Source organism: Orycteropus afer, unplaced genomic scaffold (genome assembly GCF_000298275.1).
Source record: "Orycteropus afer afer isolate SDZICR_OR568_19922 unplaced genomic scaffold, OryAfe1.0 scaffold00231, whole genome shotgun sequence".
NCBI classification, from domain to species: Eukaryota; Metazoa; Chordata; class Mammalia; order Tubulidentata; family Orycteropodidae; genus Orycteropus; species Orycteropus afer.
Genome location: NW_006921818.1, coordinates 3,603,871 through 3,620,678, shown reverse-complemented (window position 1 = coordinate 3,620,678; position 16,808 = coordinate 3,603,871). Strand labels below are relative to the sequence as shown.

General features: G+C 43.3%; 1 pseudogene; it reads right to left on the bottom strand.

Moving 5' to 3' along the window:
- LOC103203823 overlaps positions 1-16,808 on the bottom strand; it is a 102,228-nt pseudogene that overhangs the window by 77,643 nt on the left and 7,777 nt on the right.

Below are 16,808 nucleotides of genomic sequence, written 5' to 3'. Positions count from 1 at the left end.
CATTCTGCCTGTACTTCTTTCAAGACAGATTTTTTCATTCTTCTGGCAGTACATGGGATTTTCAACATTCTTCACCAACATCATAATTTAAAGGCATCAGTTCTTCTCGGATCTTCTGCAGGGGTTCTACTCATGGCAGTCACTCTGAGACTCAGGCTGATAGAGATACACTATCTCAGACACTGCTGGTCGCCATACCAGAGAGAAAGAGAACTTTGGAGGGTCTTGCATTGCCAGTTAAATGCTCTAGCCAGGAAGTGACACACATCACTTCTGTTCACAGCTCCTTGACCAGAACCACGTGGACATTCCTAACCCAAGAAAGCCAGGACGATCTCACCAAGCACATGAGGGTGAAGAGCTGGAAATAAATATGCAGTGAACACCACTAATCGCTGCACAGAGGGAGGGTGATCCTCAGGAGTTGTGCATAGCTGAAATTATATGTACATATAAGTAATATAAATAAATAAATAAATATTTCTACATATATAAATTTATATTATTTTCACAGGAATCTACTCCTAGTGCTTTTATGAAGTAAATAAGCTCCCTTGGTACTTTTCTTTCTCAGGGGTCAGGGGTAGTGGCTGTGAGCCTGTTTGATAGTTTGCCTGAGGCACACTTCCTCTGATTTCCTTGCTTACATGGATAGCATTGATTGGGCTACAGTTTTTCTTGCAGAGGTTTGTAGTGTAGTGGCCTGCTATTGAGGAGATGCTAATGACACTAGGTTTTTGTACTTGGTTTTGATGGGGCTGCCCTTTTTGGATTGTGTCTTTTGTCACTTAGCATTCCTTATCTTTATGATCAAGGTGCCAGGGGTTCCTTGAACTTCCTTCTCAGTGTGTCTGTGTTGTAATTGATAGCCAGGTTTGTGTATGTACCAAAACTGCACCAGGAACTCCCTGTTTGCTATGGGCCCTGCCTGATGGCCGATGGGCACCTGTCTGCTGCTGCCAAGCTCATTAAGCCTGATCCAAGGCAAAGACACATCTGGGAAGCCTGAGCCTTCCTGATTCTGCCTCAGATTTTGAGCTAAATGAATTCCAGTGACATTTGATTGTCTTTTTTATAGCTTGCCAGAACCAAGTTTTGGAAATCTGAATACTCTGCATGAGGACCTGCCAGCAGAGTTCTTTTTTGTTCATTCTGCTTATCACAGGATCCTGGAAGACCTCTCTCCAGGTACCTTGGTTTCCCCATCTGGACAGGACTATTCTATTATGGAAGCTCACCCTGGCCATTCTCCCCTTCTACCTTGGCTGAGAAGTTGTCTCAGGGGGTGAATGAGTGTGGGAAGGTTGGCATCAACACTGTCCTATTGTGCGAAGGGTCTTGATATTGTCCTGGCTACCACTCAGGGCTCTGAATTTTAATCATTTGCCTCTAATAGGAACTCTGGTAGCATAGTTTCTAAGGCACTTAACTGCTAACCAGAAGGCTGGCGGTTCAAACCCACCAGCCACTATTCGGAAGGAAGATGAGACAATCTACTTCCATAGTGATACTGCCTCGGAAACCCAAGGAGGGGTTGCTGTGAGTCAGGTCCAACTCAACGGCACATAACAACAACAACAACAAATTGTGAATAGAAAGTTGTCATGGCAAAGTGTAGGAAACTTTACAACATTAATAATAAAGCAACCTGTCATGGGTAGAGAGCCCTGGTGGCACAATGGTTAAGTGCTTGGCTGTTAACTAAAGGTTGGTGGTTCAAACCCACCGGTTGTTTCATGGGAAAAAGGTGTGACAATCTGCTTCAGTAAAGATTACAGCCTCAGAAACCCTATGGGACAGTTCTACTTTGTCCAACATGATCAATACGAGCCAGAATCAACTCTACTGCAATGGGTTTGGCGTTTTGAGTTAATGGTTCTGTAAGTGGTTAACTGTGTAATTAGCTGTTTATTTGATTAGAATAAGTTAGCTCATTCTTCATAGTTTGTTGTGTCTGAAGCTTACTTGGTTATCTTGTTACAACTTTAAAAAATTTAAAGGGAAATTACCTTTCAGAGTAGTAGAAATAAAGAGAATGGAGATTTCTAAGGAGGGGCTGGCACAATCTGGAAGTACTTAGCAGGAGTTGTGATTTTGACTAGGCCTTAAAGGATGGTGAGATTGGTGTTTATTCTCATTGTTACCCTAGCATTGGATAGGATTTTTGGGGAAGGGTGTTACAGATTGAATTGTGTTCCCCAAAAATATGCGTCAACTCAGCTAGGCCATGATTCTCAGTATTATGTAATTATCATCCATTTTGTGATCTGATGTAATTATCTTGTGTGTTGTAAATCCTAACCTCTATGATGTTAATGAGGCAGTATATACATTGCAGGATTAGGTTCCATCTTGAATAAATCTCTTTTGAGATATAAAAGCTATTAAACAAGTGAGCAGAGATCAGACGGACCTACTACCCCCAAGAAAGAAGAGCCAGGAATGGAGCTCATCCTTTAGACCATGGGTCCTTGTACTGAGAAACTCCTAGATCCAGGAGAAGATTGATGCCAAGACACATGGAGAACTCCCAGGGACTCCAAGCCCTCCAAGACTCCAAGATGGTGAAAAGAGATAAGAACCTTCCCCTAAAGCCAACAGAGAGAAAAAGCCTTCGCCTAGTGCTGGTGCCCTGATTTTGGACTTCTGGCATCCTAAACTGTGAGAGAATAAATTTCTGTATGTGGTACTTCTGTTATAGCAGAAAATAGAACTAAGACAGAAGGGGAAGTGGAAATGTCCAGTCAGCTAGTGGAGGTCAGTGTGGATTTTAGATGAGTAGAAAGGAGAAAGTGTGGTCAGGAGACCTGTGGCTGGCATCACGAGCCTTCTTTCCATCACCAAAGAGAAGGTTTGGAAGGGGTCCAGGAGAGAAAAGAGGGATGATCCAGGCTGCTTGGTGCATTTGTCCATGCTCTGTCCATCTGCTCTCTTAGTATTCATATTAGGAACCATTCTCATTAAGAAAATGGCCAGCATGCCACTATGGATCCATTTCTTTGGTCTTCATACTTGAAATCACAATAAATGGAGAGAAGATTGAGGTTGTCAAGGAATTCACGTTGCTTGGTTCTACAATCGATGCCAACGGAAGCAGCAGTCAGGACATTAGACGATGTGTAGCATTGGGAAAGTCAACTGCGAAGGAACTGTTTCAAGTGCTGAGGAGCAAGGATATCTCCTTGAGGACTAAGGTGCGCCTGACACAAGCCATGATATTTCCAATCGCCTGGTATGCATGTGAGAGCTGGACAATGAATAAGGAAGACCGAAGAAGAGTTGATGCTTTTGAGTTGTGGTGTTGGCGAAGAATGCTGAAAGTACCATGGACTGCTAAAAGAACTAACAGATCTGTCCTGGAGGAAGTGCAGCCATAATGCTCCTTGGAAGCAAGAATGGCCAGACTTCGTCTCACCTATTTTGGTCATGTTGTAAGAAGGGACCATTCCCTGGAGAAGGATGTCATGCTTGGTAGGGTGGAGGGTCGACGAAAGAGGGGGAGGCCTTCAAGGAGATGGATTGATACGGTGGCTGCGATAATGGGCTCAAGTATAGCAGGGATTGTGGGGCTGGCGCGGGATCAGGCAGTGTTTCGTCCTGCTGTGCATGGGGTCGCTATGAGTCGGAAACGACTCGATGGCACTTAACAACAACAACAACAACAACTTGAAACATTTTGCTGAGAAGAGCTCAGGTCCAAGTTTAAGGAAGCACTTTTTTTCCCTTGAAAAGCAGACTTAGATGTCTAAGGAAGTGTGTGGAAGTCAGCTCTCAAGTCTGGCAACAGCAGCAGGGACTTTCATCCAATCTTGCTTTGATTGACCAATCCCCTATGAAGTAAAGAAGCAGGAAGGATTTTCAGATTGGCTGATAGGAGAGAATGGACCTTAGAAGAACATCTCCACTGCCTGGATATGTTGGTGAGGTGGGAGAGACAAGGACCATAAATTTTCAAGCTGTCTTAAAAATTTATCTGGGTGGAGTGGTCTGAGGACAAGGGAGACCTTCCCCTACTGCTGCTCTGGGACTATACTTCAGGGGACTGAATGATTCTCAAAAGTGAACTAAGAAAAAAGAAGACACAACAACCTAGTGCCCCGGAAGGTGAGGCCTGTGGTCAAAAGGTGCCAGACCTTTGTTGAGGAGCTGGGAGGCTTGTAGGGTGGGAGCAGCATAATGGGTGGCACCTTTCGTATGCAGAGCAGCCCTTTGATCTGACAGGAATGAAATGCCGAAAGTGGATAGGCTTGCTGGGGCCCCATTGTCTTTGACAAAAAAGGCATCTGGGGACCAGACCTGAACCCAGTTGCCTGCCCCTTTAGCCCATGGAATGCAGCAATGGCCCAACTGAGACCTGGGTCTCTCCATAGCTGAAGAAATCTCAGGAAAGTGAAAGACTCCTGCTGCAAATGTGGGCAGGGAGCTTAATCGATTCTTTCCACAGCCCAGAAAAAAAGGTAGAGAAGGGCTGTGGGGAGGAAAGGAGAGAGTGGAAAGAGAGAAATTGGTGGGGGTATGGGGGGTGGGATTTGCAATAAGTTTGTTACTTTCCCTAGTGAAAACTGCTTTTCAGAAGACAGAGTCAATGGGGTGAGTATATGTCAGTGGAGGGAAGGAGAAGTGTATTCAGTAGATAACAAGATGTTATTTTGGGTGGAGTGATAATCGTTTTCTAAAAACAGCAAAATATAACACAAGCGTTAATGTGAAAGCAGAAGTCAGTCTATCAGTCTGTTTTCTCTAAAGGGGAAAGGAAGTCCCTCTGTCTTTACATCATTAGAAACTCCATATCAATGGAAGTTTTATCATAAGTGTAATAATTTACATTAGTTCTCCCTGCCCCCCTCCCCCCACTGTCTTTTAACCTTCTTAAGAAGCCACTCTTCAGAAGGAAGATTGGGCAATCCTACTTCTGTAGTGATACTGCCTCAGAAACCCAAGGAATGGTCGCTATGAGTCAGGGCCAACTTGATGGCACATAACAACAACAACAACAACAACAAGATCTAAACTAATGCAAATTAAAAAAAGACTTGATACAAAACAATTGGTGTTTGCCCTAGAGTTGGAGTATTTTCTGCTTATGGATGATTTGGGAGCTCTGGTGGTGTAGTGCCTAAGGCATTTGACGCTAATTAGAAGGCTGATGGTTCAAACCCACCAGCCACTCCTTGGAAGGAAGGTTGGGCAATCTACTTCTGTAGTGATACTGCATCGGAAACCCAAGGAGGGCTCTCTATGAGTCGGGTCTGAGTCAATAGCAGTGAGTTTGATTTATGGATGAGTTCAAGCCTGTTCTGTGGGGGTAGATGTACTCTTGAATTTAAATCTGATGATTTAGCTAGCACTGTAAGATTGAATGGAGGCCCTGGGTTCCTCAGAAGAAAGGCCTTGTGATCTACTTCCAAAAAACCCAGCCATTGAAAACCCTATGGAGCACAGTTCTACTTTGATGCACATTTCTGATGTCAGAATGATGTCTGTGTCCACATGACTTGGGAAGGGAGGGAGCTGGTTGAGTCATGGTCTATGTAGGGCTCTACCTTCCAGGGACTGTGGTTTGGGTAGGAGGTAGGAAAGGGGTGGTAGTGCAATGATTAGGGACCTCTGATACACCTAGCAGGAGAGAAAATTCAGAAATAGAAAGAGGATGGTTTTGTGGATTTTTTTTTCCAAGTGGTGGAAATTGACTGGACACAGTGACCTGTGGGTGAGGGCCAGTACTTAAAAGATGTAGAGTGTGGCAGATTTGAGGCTGTCTCTGATTTTTTTTACCTGATTGGTTCTGTCTTAGCTAGGGCAGTTCATTCAGGACAAGTAGGTATACTGTCTCTCCTTGCCTTAGAAGTGCAATGTCCTGAGTAATGAGGTTTCCGTTTAGGAGAGGTTGGCTTTAGAAACTTTGGAGGGGTCAAGGCCATCTTGCTATCTATACCTACTTCTTTTTCTTCTTTTTTAAATCTACCTTTCAGTAGAAAGACAACACATGAATTTTGGAGACTCTGGGATCTGGGTTTGAGTTCTGGTTCTCCTATTTCCTAGCATTGTGACCTTGGGCAAGATACTGGACATTTCTGAGTTTGTGTCCTTATTTGTAAAATGAGTACAATGAAACAAGCATTGGAGAATTGTAGAGATGAATAAACAAGAGAAACTTTGAAAGTGCTGAGCACATAACAGACATTTCACCCCTAGAGTTTGGGTTTTTTGTATCTAGCCTGCGTGTTGATTTCTGCAGACAAAATTTTTACTCCCGTCATTCCTTTTGCATAGTCCTGTTTCTTTACTCCTAGGAAGGGCTTCAGACCAGTTTGAACTGTGGCCTATGGTTCAGTCCTGGTGGTGAAGCAAAACCAGAGCAGACCCAAATTAAAATTTAAAATCTGAGTGATCTGGAATGCTAACTGGAATAGGAAAAATTAGGGATCAAAGTCCTGGAATTGGAGACTTGGAAAAAGTACAGTGAAGCCTTTTGCGAGCCTGATGCATGGCATTGGATTATTGCCAGGACTGTGGAGAGCATCACACATTCAAATCATTGTGGTTGGCTGCCACTTTTGATCTGGGCATTGTTGGTTTTGAATCAGGCAGTCAAGAGACTTGGTTGCTGTGCAATGCACACACTGTCCTTGTTTTCTAAGAGGTAGATTACATTTCTAGTAGGGTTTTGATCCATAATTTTTCTTGTTCTAGTTACTGTTCTGGATCACACACATTTAAAAAATTATAGTCTGAGAACAATGTGGAACAAAACTAAAAAAATCATTTAAAAAAAGGGAGGGAGGGGCCAGGTTTGCTGGTCTGATAGACCCTGATGGAACCACTTAGACTATGGCCCTAGCTCCCCAACAGGTCTGGAATTGAACCCACACCTCTGGTTTCCAGACAAACAAAAGAGAGGCATATGAGCTGAACATTTACCTGAGGTAGATACACTCCTTGGAGAGATAAATCATGGGAGAAAGAAGGGCTGTGTATGCACAGGGAGACAGCTCAGGGGGCAGGAGTGCATGGGAGGGAAGGACACAGGGAGGAGGTGGCTATAGGGAGGAAGTGAGAGGAGAGCTGTTGCATTGTGGGAGATTACAGTCAGTGTCTTGAGACAAAGGGTATATGAACTGCTGTATGGAAGATGAATTTGCTCTGTAAACTTTCACCCAAATCACAATAAAACAAAAAACTTCTAGTCTGTTCCAGTGTCACTTCATTGGGCATGACAGAAGCAAGCTGAACTAGTTGAAGCCCTGCTCCTAGGCATTCTGTTCTAAATTAGCATGAGAGACTGGAATAGGGTTGGGGTTGGATTCCGTTTCTGAATCTGTAGTTTGCCACCTCATTTGTCCTTACATGTCCATCTTGATGATGCTTTGACCCACTATCTTTTCAGTTCAGGGACCTGAGCTTCAGCCAATCAGCATGCAGAATTGCTCTGGCTACTTTTATTAGTCCAGGTATTAACATGTGTCCTAAGTAACCCAAAGAAGCTCTGGTGGTGCAGTGCCTAAGGCATTTGACTGCTAACTAGAAGGCTGGCGGTTCAAACCCACCAGCCACTCCTCAGAAGGAAGATTGGGCAATCTACTTTTGTAGAAATACCGCCTTGGGAACCCAAGGAGGGGTCACTATGAGTCAGATCTGACTCAACAGCAGTGAGTTTGGTTTTTTGGTTTGGTAAATTAAACCAATTAAATGGAACAGGAGGCAGTGATTAGAAAGGAGGTTTTCTTTTGCCCTGTCTGTGCTTGAACTTTCTACTTATAAGGAAAGTCCAAGGATAAAGCAGTTACATAGAGAAGAGGAGTCCTGATCTTACTATGTTGGGGGCTCCCCTACATTTGGACTTCCTATGCGGCAGTACTTTTCCTTACAGTTTAAACCAATTTGAGTCTCCTTCCATTCATGTTGATTCATCTTGTCTCTGTAACTGTTCCACACTCACTCCTCCATTCCTTACCCGAAGTCACTATTTTCTTTAGAGTCTTACCAAATATATACCTTAAATAATATGCTGTTTGGTCTTGTTTTTGACCTGCTCTATAATTAGAACTATGTGGTATGAGTTCTTCTGTGTCTTGCTTTTTACACAACATACATTGTGTGATATTCATCTGTACTAATGTGTATAGCTACTATTCATTTTCACTCATTGGTGCATATACCATGATTCATCAGTTCTCTCATTGATGGATATTTGGGCTGTTTCCAATGTTTTGCAATTAAAAAATATTTTGCTGTCAACATTCTCATAGTTGTCTCCTGAAATCCATATGTGAGAGTTTCATTCTGAGGTTGTATGGCTTTCCTTTTTATTTAATTAAACTACAGTAAGGGAGCTCTGGTAGCATAGTGCCTAAGGCACTTGACTGCTAACCAGAAGGCTGGTGGTTCAAACTCACCAGCCACTCCTTGGAAGGAAGGTTGGGCAATCTACTTTCGTAGTGATACTGCCTCGGAAACCCAAGGAGGGGTCTCTATGAGTCAGGTGCGAGTTGACGGCGCATAACAACAACAATAACAACAGTAAGGGAAGCTGGAACGACTCTCTAGAGATGCTTCCTTGAACCCTAGCCTCCACTGTAGCTTTCTTCTCTGGCATCTATTTAAACCTGATCCCTGGGTGGTACAAAGGGTGAAGTACTTGATTGCTAACTAAAAGGTTGGCTGTTCAAAGCCACCCAGAGGTGCCTTGGAAGATAGCCTTAGTGATCTATTTCTGAAAGGTCACAGCCTTGAAAACCTATGAAATAGTTCTATTCTGCACTTATGGGTCACCATGAGCTGGAACTGACTCGATGGCAACTAACATCATCAACAACAAAGATCACTGTCTTCGCGGTCTCAGGAATTAGAATTAGGTACCAATGGTCTCTAGCTTTTTGCCACTCTCTGTGTCTCCGTGTTAACCTCCATGTGCTCCTCAGCACAATTTTAGATGCTGTATTTCCCTCTCCCAAGAGTCAAGGCTACTGTTTTTGCAGTAGGGCTAGCTTCTTCAGATTCCTCAATAAGGAGCCAATCTATCCTGTCTCTTACCTGAAGAACCCGAACTAGCTGGAGATGGGTTCCTTGTCTGTTTGCAAAATGCCCCTGACTCCTTTGTGGGGGCTGTGGTTGGGGGAGAGCTGGGTCCATTGTCCCCTTGTTACCATCTCCAGTGGGTCCACAGCTGGTTAAGGAGATGATTTTTGGGTTGATTTGTCTTCCCCTGCACTGTGGCAAATTTCACCCTTCCAACCAGAAATTTTACTGTCCCCCCCTCTTTTTTTTCCTTCCTGGCTTCATCATTGGTCTGGGAGACACTGGCTTCCATCCCATTCACTCATGGGGCCTTCACTCTTTATAACTGGGATAAGAAGTCCAATCACTGGGTCTTTAGTTCTTTCTCCATCAGACTTCTTTGCAATTGTCACACTCCTGCTGCCTTCTGGGGAGAGCTTGGTGGATCTGCTGACATGCTGAAAGTACCATCTGAAGACAAGCATGCAGCACCCTCCTTAACCTTCACACATGCTGAGGAAATGTTGGCAGTGCCCCCCCATGGTGATGCTGCTTGTGCTTCCTCCCACACCCTTCTTGGCCACTCTTGTCATTGCTGCATTTGTCTGTGCTGTGTCTGCAGGCTTAGCTGCGGGCATGTTCGCAGCACCTGCTGGGGTACCTGCTGCAGTGCCTGTGGTTGCCCTGCTGCTGCTGCTTTTATTCTCCTCTGTCAGGCCCTAGAGGTTCCATGAATGTAGATGAGTATGTGCTTGGGGTGGATGTACTGAGTTTTTGTGGGATGCATGTTGGATTCCCTTCCCCCAGTAAAACCTGAGGTGGTGGTTCAGACACCTCAGGGACCCCATAAAGGCTCCTGATGCTGACCTGCTCCTGACCCTTCCATGGCTTGTGCCAAGAGGGGAGAATAGGGAAGGGAGAGAGGCTAGAAAGTGAGACCAGAAGGGTTCCTTTGCTTTCTGAGACTGAGCCCCAAGTCCAATCTCCCATGTGATGCTGGAATCCCATTGGTAGCACCCCTATCAATGGTCATTCTGATTTTGATTGAACAATCCTGATTTCAGGGACAGCACTATTTACAGTTCCCCAGGGAACATCCTTGTACATGTATTTTACACACTTGTGCTAAGGCTTCTATAGGAAAGATTCCTAAGCTCCTTTTATCATCATCATTACCACCATCATGACAAAGATAACACTAACCACCTTTGATCTTGGACACTTTGCTGACCTTCTCCAGGTTGCTTAGAGTTATGTTCCACCCCTCTACCTTTCATCTTCTCTTTCCTAATGCCTCTTGCTTTGCCCTCAATTGCTATTAAAATATTGACTGTGAACAACAAGGACTTATGTGAAGGCATCTGCTGTGTGGCAGTTTTTGTTTAAGAGAGTTCATTGTAGTTACACCAGCAAAACAGAATTGGTGCCAATAGCCCATAAGATGAGTAGCTTGGCAGGATAGGAACCATATGGGAGCCATTAGAATAATTCTCTTAGGAGCTTCCCAGGGAATTCCAAATGCTGGATTTGAGAACTTGGGATGTGGATTTCTTTTGAAATAATGTTTTAAATGGTAGTTTCTATGTTAGTCCACAGGAAGGCTTGGGTTGTGTGGAAAATCATGGAAAGCCATACTGCTGCCATCTGCCAACACCCTGACAGCTCACATCTTCCCTAGCAGAATATGAGCTAGACTCTGAAAACTTTGATGACAGGATGCCATCCCTGCCTCTAACCTGGTGGCTGTCCTGAGAATGTACCTGCTTTTCATCAATGGTACAGAGAATTGTCATTCAGGTGCATGTCAGAGAATTGAGCGAGGGATTGACTGCAGTGTAGCCCATACCAACAGCTCTCTGAAGATATTTCATATCTGAAAGAGTGGACGTGTTAGATAGTCATTTCTTTAGATTCTTGAAATTGTAACCTTGCCTTATGTTCAATCAGTAGTATGCAACCTGCTTGCACATTGGAGTCACCGTGTGTGTGGGTGGATGGGGTAAGTGACTTCAATGCCTTTGCCTCACCCTAGATCAGTTGAATTAGAAGCATTAGGGGTGGGGTCTGGGCTTCAGATTAAAGCTCCTCAGATGATTCTAACAGTGAACAGACAGCATTTACACCATAAAGTTAGGGTGTCTGAAAAGCAATTGTATCCTGGGATGGGATGAGTGGCTTTTAACCCTCTCAGCAGGGCTGCTTCTCAGGCCTGGTTAGCTCTTTTTCCTGGTTCATGCCTAAGCCATTCCAACTGTTCATAGCTTTGCTCACAGCCATACTCTTCTCCATCCCCTTGATTTCTAGGCATGAACCTTGTGACCTACTGAGAGAGTTGAGGTCACGGTGGAATGTCTGTGGACTCCTCTCTTTCTGCATTCCCGCTCCTAGATTTGTCCCATCCCCATTCACAGGTGGAAGTGTCCTTCCCTACCTGTGGCTGAGATGCCTAACTCTACAGAGTCCTCTTTGGCTGTCCTCCACCTCTTCACCTTTCTCTGACATGTGGTTTCTTCAGTCTTGTTTGAATATGTTATTACTGCATTTTTGCATATAACAGGCCTACATAAATAATGCACACATGCATATAACACAGATAAGAAACTAAAGTATATACCATGCATGGGAAATGAAAATGCAAGGAGGTTGTGTGATTTGCAAACACTGTATAACATACATGTTATTTATGTAAAAATACAGGCATCTTTCTTTTTGTGAGAACCTATAAACATACTTATTCTCCTTTTACTATAAAAATAGTTTTCCCTTATGTCTGTCTTGGAAGCTATTGCACATTTTCTCTTGTTCAAGATTCTAGAAAAATTACTTGATGTTTGTGTGTTCTGATTCTTCCCCTTCATTCATGCTTCTTCCTACTATAATCTGATTTTACTTCTACTGCTCCACTAATTTGGTTCTTGCCAAGGTGTCTTATTTTTTACTTTGTAACAAATCACTCACCAACTAGCAGCTTAAAACAACAAACATTATTATCTCACACAATTTCTGAGGATTAATAATCTAGGAGTAGTTTAGCCAGGTGATTTTGGCTCAGAGTCTCTCATGAGGTTGCAGTCAAGCTGTTAGCTGGGACTGCTGTCTTCTGAAGGCTTGACTGGGGCTGGGGAATATAACTCTAATATGGTGCACTCCACATGAGTTTTGGCTGGAGATCTTAGTTCCTTGCTGGCTATTGGCAGAAGGCCTCATTGTCACCACATTAGCTGTTCCACAGGGCTACCTGAATGTTTTTAGGACATGGCATTTGGCTTCCTCCAGGGCACATGATCCAAGGGAGGGTGAGAGGAAGCAGGACCTTGTCTCTGAGTTGTAAACATTCACTTCTGCATTGTTCTATTAGTTAGAAGTGAGTCAGTGAGTCCAGCCCACACTCAAGGGAGGCGTATGAAAGAACATAATTTAAAAACCATTATACATGGCTATATCCAGTGAATACCCCCTATATTTTCCATTAGATCCTACTGACCAATCCTCACTTTCCTTTTTTGTCTCCAGCTGTATCTCCCAGCTCTTAAATTAGTAGTTCTTACCCCTTGGCTGGGAGCTTTGGTAGCATAGTGCCTAAGGCACTTCACTGCTAACCAGAAGGATGGTGGTTCAAACCCACCAGCCACTCCTCAGAAGGAAGATGGGGCAATCTACTTCCATAGTGATACTGCCTCAGAAACCCAAGGAGGGGTCGCTATGAGTCGGGTCCGACTTGAGGGCACATAACAACAACCCCTTGGCTGCACCTTATAATCACCAGGGCAGCTTTTAAAATGTTACTGTGGCCAGGGCCTCATCTCCAGACCAATTAAATCAGACACCCTGGATGTGAGCTCTGAGTATCAGTATTATTTTAAAGGGCCCTGAATAATTCTAACACATAGCCAGGGTTGAAAACTCAGAGCCTTAAATACTCCCCTGACTTCTGTCCTGTTGTTGTTGTGTACCATTAAGTCAATTCCAATTCATAGCAACCTTGTAGGAGAGAGTAGAACTGCCTCAAAAGGTTATGTAAGCCAAAATCTTTATGGGAGCAAATCACCAAGTCTCTTCCTCTGTAGAGCTCGCTGGTAGGTTCAAACTGCTGACCTGTTATTTAGCAGGTGAACACTTAACCATCGAGCAACCAAGCCTCCTTGACTTCTGTTCCAGGACCTCTTATTTTTTTCTGAACTCCTGGGTACCTCAGGCATTTTCAGCACAATCATCATCCCGATGATTTAGGAATCCAGCCCTGAAGCACTTTATTTGTGTCTGTTATGACAAAGAGGGAGAGGGATGATATTCAATAAGCTGACTAAATTGTCTTTGCTGCTGCCTGCTTTTGTTCCTCTGGCCTGGTCTCCTGCCCTGTCCAGTGAGTGCTTATTGAATGAATAATGCTTCCTGCCCCTGGGAGAAGGAATCCTCCTCTCTGTTGGCCATACTGTAGCAGCTTGGTGTTCACAGGTGAGGGCCTGCCTGTGTATGGGGTACATTAATTCAGGATCATTTACTTTTCTTATCTGCCTAGTCATCCTGGTGACCTCCACTCCCTTGTACCACTTGGGGTCCACCTTGTGTTTCCATTTACCTGTGCTGGTACTGAAAGCCACAGCCATTCTAGAACTTTACTGGACACCACAAGTCCTGGAGGGCTTATTGAAATTGTAGGGCTCACCCTCCGAATTTCTAATTCATCAGGTCTGGGGTGGGGCCCAGGAACTGGAATTCCTAATAGTTTCTCTGTTGATGTTGATGCTGTTGGTTCCAGAGACCACACTTTGAGAACCACTGGATTAGAGAACTAGGTCCAACTTATTTTGTGGAGATGAGATTGGAGGGTGTTGCGACTTCCTCACAGCTCTAAGAGGAACTGAAAGAGACTTGGAAAAGGTAGATGCTTGGTCAGTACCTGAAGCAATGTGGGCTTTGCTAGGAAGCAACTCTTTCCTAGTTTCTTCAAGATATTTAAAACTTTTTCTCTATATTTAACTCATCTCATTGACCATTGAGTCTAGTCAAATCCAATTCATAGCAACCCCTCCTTGGGTTTCCGAGGCGGTATCACTACAGAAGTAGATTGCCCAGTCTTCCTTCTGAGCAGTGGCTGGTGGGTTTGAACCACCAGCCTTCCAGTTAACAGTCAAATGCCTTAGACACTATGCCACTAAGTATCCTGTAATTGACTTTCAGCTTCAGCTACACAGCACTGCAGTTATGAAGGAAGAAGACAATACTTAAGAATGAATGTAGAAGTACAAATAAACATCTCACGGGAATAGTTTTCTTCATTTAAAAGTTTAGAATCATGGTCTTGTGGACCTGTTTAGTCAATTGGCCTAATATTGTTTTTTAGAGTTTCTGCTCTGTCTCCTAGTTCAGTGAGTAGTGCATGGGGTCTTACAAACTTGTGAGGAGCCACCCAAGATGCAACAATTCATCTCTATTCACCTGGACCAACAGAGGGAGAAGGAGGCTCAGGAATCAGAGAAGGACATGGAATGCAGGTCTAATTGCCTCCATGAACTGCTATCTCCTTTGCCGTAAGACCAGAAGAAATAGATGGTGCCTGGCTACCATTACTGAATGCTTTGATCTATGACACAATATTTGGATCTTGATCAAAAGGAGAAAAATTGTGGAATAGAACTTCAAATTCTTATTGGAAACTAGACTTACTGTACATATTGAGACTGGAGAAACACTTGAATCTATTGCATGGAAACAATTTTTAAGCTTTGAGCTGAAACTATTTCATAAAGTCATTTTTAAATAAAACAAAAATTTAGGTCATTTAGTAAAGAATAATTGCCCTGAGCATTGCACTTTTTAAAAGAATTATCTATGTGGGATTAAATGGACAACAATAACTCTACAACACAGATGAGAACTTGAAGGGGTAGAGTCTAAATTAACAATGGTGAAATAATATGGTGTGGTAGTTAAAGCTGTGTGTCAACTTGGCTGGGCAGTTTCATGTAGTTAGGCCCCATGAATAACTGGTAATCAACTCCATAGTGGAATCTGCAGTGAGCAGCTGAGTAGCTACCTTAGTGATGTGGTTTGCTTCCAGTATATAAGAAGCTTTGAGAAAGGTCCCGGAGCTTTTTGGCATGCTTGGACCCTGTATATAGCTGAGTCTTCATTCAGCAGCCTATCATGTTGCTTGCCAATCTTGGGACTGTTTCTGGCTTTGAACCAGTAATGTGCCGTGTTACTTAATAACCTTGGGACTGTGCCATTTTGCTTGTCGATCTTGGTTTGTCAGCCTCAGTAGCCAGCAGCTGCCTGAATTAAGAGAAACCTCCAGCTTTAGTGGGCTGACAGCAAGAGGCAGAGCTGAAGCCCAACGTCAAGGGGCCTTCCCCCAGCACCTAGAGATGGCACTTTGAACTCAGACCTCTAGTCTCCTGAACTGTAAGAGAATAAATCCTTGTTGGTTAAAGCCATCTATATGTGGTATTTTCTGTTAGACTGGCACTAGAAAACCAAAACATATGGACAGAAATAGGGAGAATGGTGACAAGATGTGAGGAATGTAACAATTGTCAATGAACTGTACATGTAAAAAAGATTGAATTGGTGTATAGCTTGTTCTGGATATTTTCACCAAAAAAAGGAAGAAGAATGTAGAAGGAGGTTTGTAATAACTACTGTATAAATAATAATTACTGTATTATAAATAATAATTACTGTAATTATAGACAGTCATGTAGATTCTTATAAAGGGGGCTGATATACACCTTGTCATGGTTTATGTACAGCCATTATAAAGCATGGGGTAGCCCTGAGTGTACTGTGTGGACTGATGCCTAAAATTAAGGGAAATAAGCAAGTTATAGAGTAGTGCGTAGAATGCCACAATTCATGTCAACAATGAAGTGGTGGATAAAGACTTGTCATCTATGGTTTGGGAAACATTGGCTTACATAATCTCTGGGAAAACCAAGACTTCTGGGTATTTGGAAGAAGAGACTGGTCTGGGCGATGTTGGAGAAATGAACGTGATCCATGTAGGTATATCTGAAATCTTAAACTGTAGAATTCTGTCTGGATGTCTGCTTGGGGTCTAATAGAGTCAGCCTGGACCTAGACCAGAAGTCCCAGGAAAGCTTTATGTTGAGAGCTGGCAGTACATTTCTGGGGTATTTCCAAGGGGCTTCTATACCCAACCTGCTTTCTCACTGGAAAAGCTATAAGGAACAGTAATTTTTCCCCTGTTTTCATTCACAGCTTTCTTTCTTTCCTTCTTTTTTTTTTTTTTTTTTTTATGATTTTGCCACAGTCATATGATTTGCTTAGTCATGTTCACCAAACCTAGACTCCTTCTTCCACTGTCAACTCAAAGCTGTCCATGCTTTATAATGGCTGCACATAAACCATGACAAGATGTGTATCAGTCCTCTTGATGGGAATCTACATGACTGTCCATCCTCTGTAATTATAGCAATGTTAATACAAACCTCCTTCTACATTCTTCTTCTTCTTTTTTTTTTGGTGAAAATAGGAAAATAGGAAAGAAGGACTCAGGGAAGAGGTGAGAACAGGGAGGAAGTGGGAAGAGAGCTGTTACATTGTGAGGAATTGCAGTCAGTGTCCTGAAACAAGATGTGTATGAGCTTCTGTATAGAAAATGAATTTGCTCTGTAAACCTTCATCCAAATTACAATAAAAATTAAAATAAAGGTAGTTCCGGTGAGATGGTGGAATAGGCAGAAAGACTGCACTGACCCTCTTCAACAAAGAAATGTTGTTGTTGTTGTTTGCCATCGAGTTGGACCTGACTCATAGTGACCTGTCCTTGGGTTTCCAAGGCAGTATCA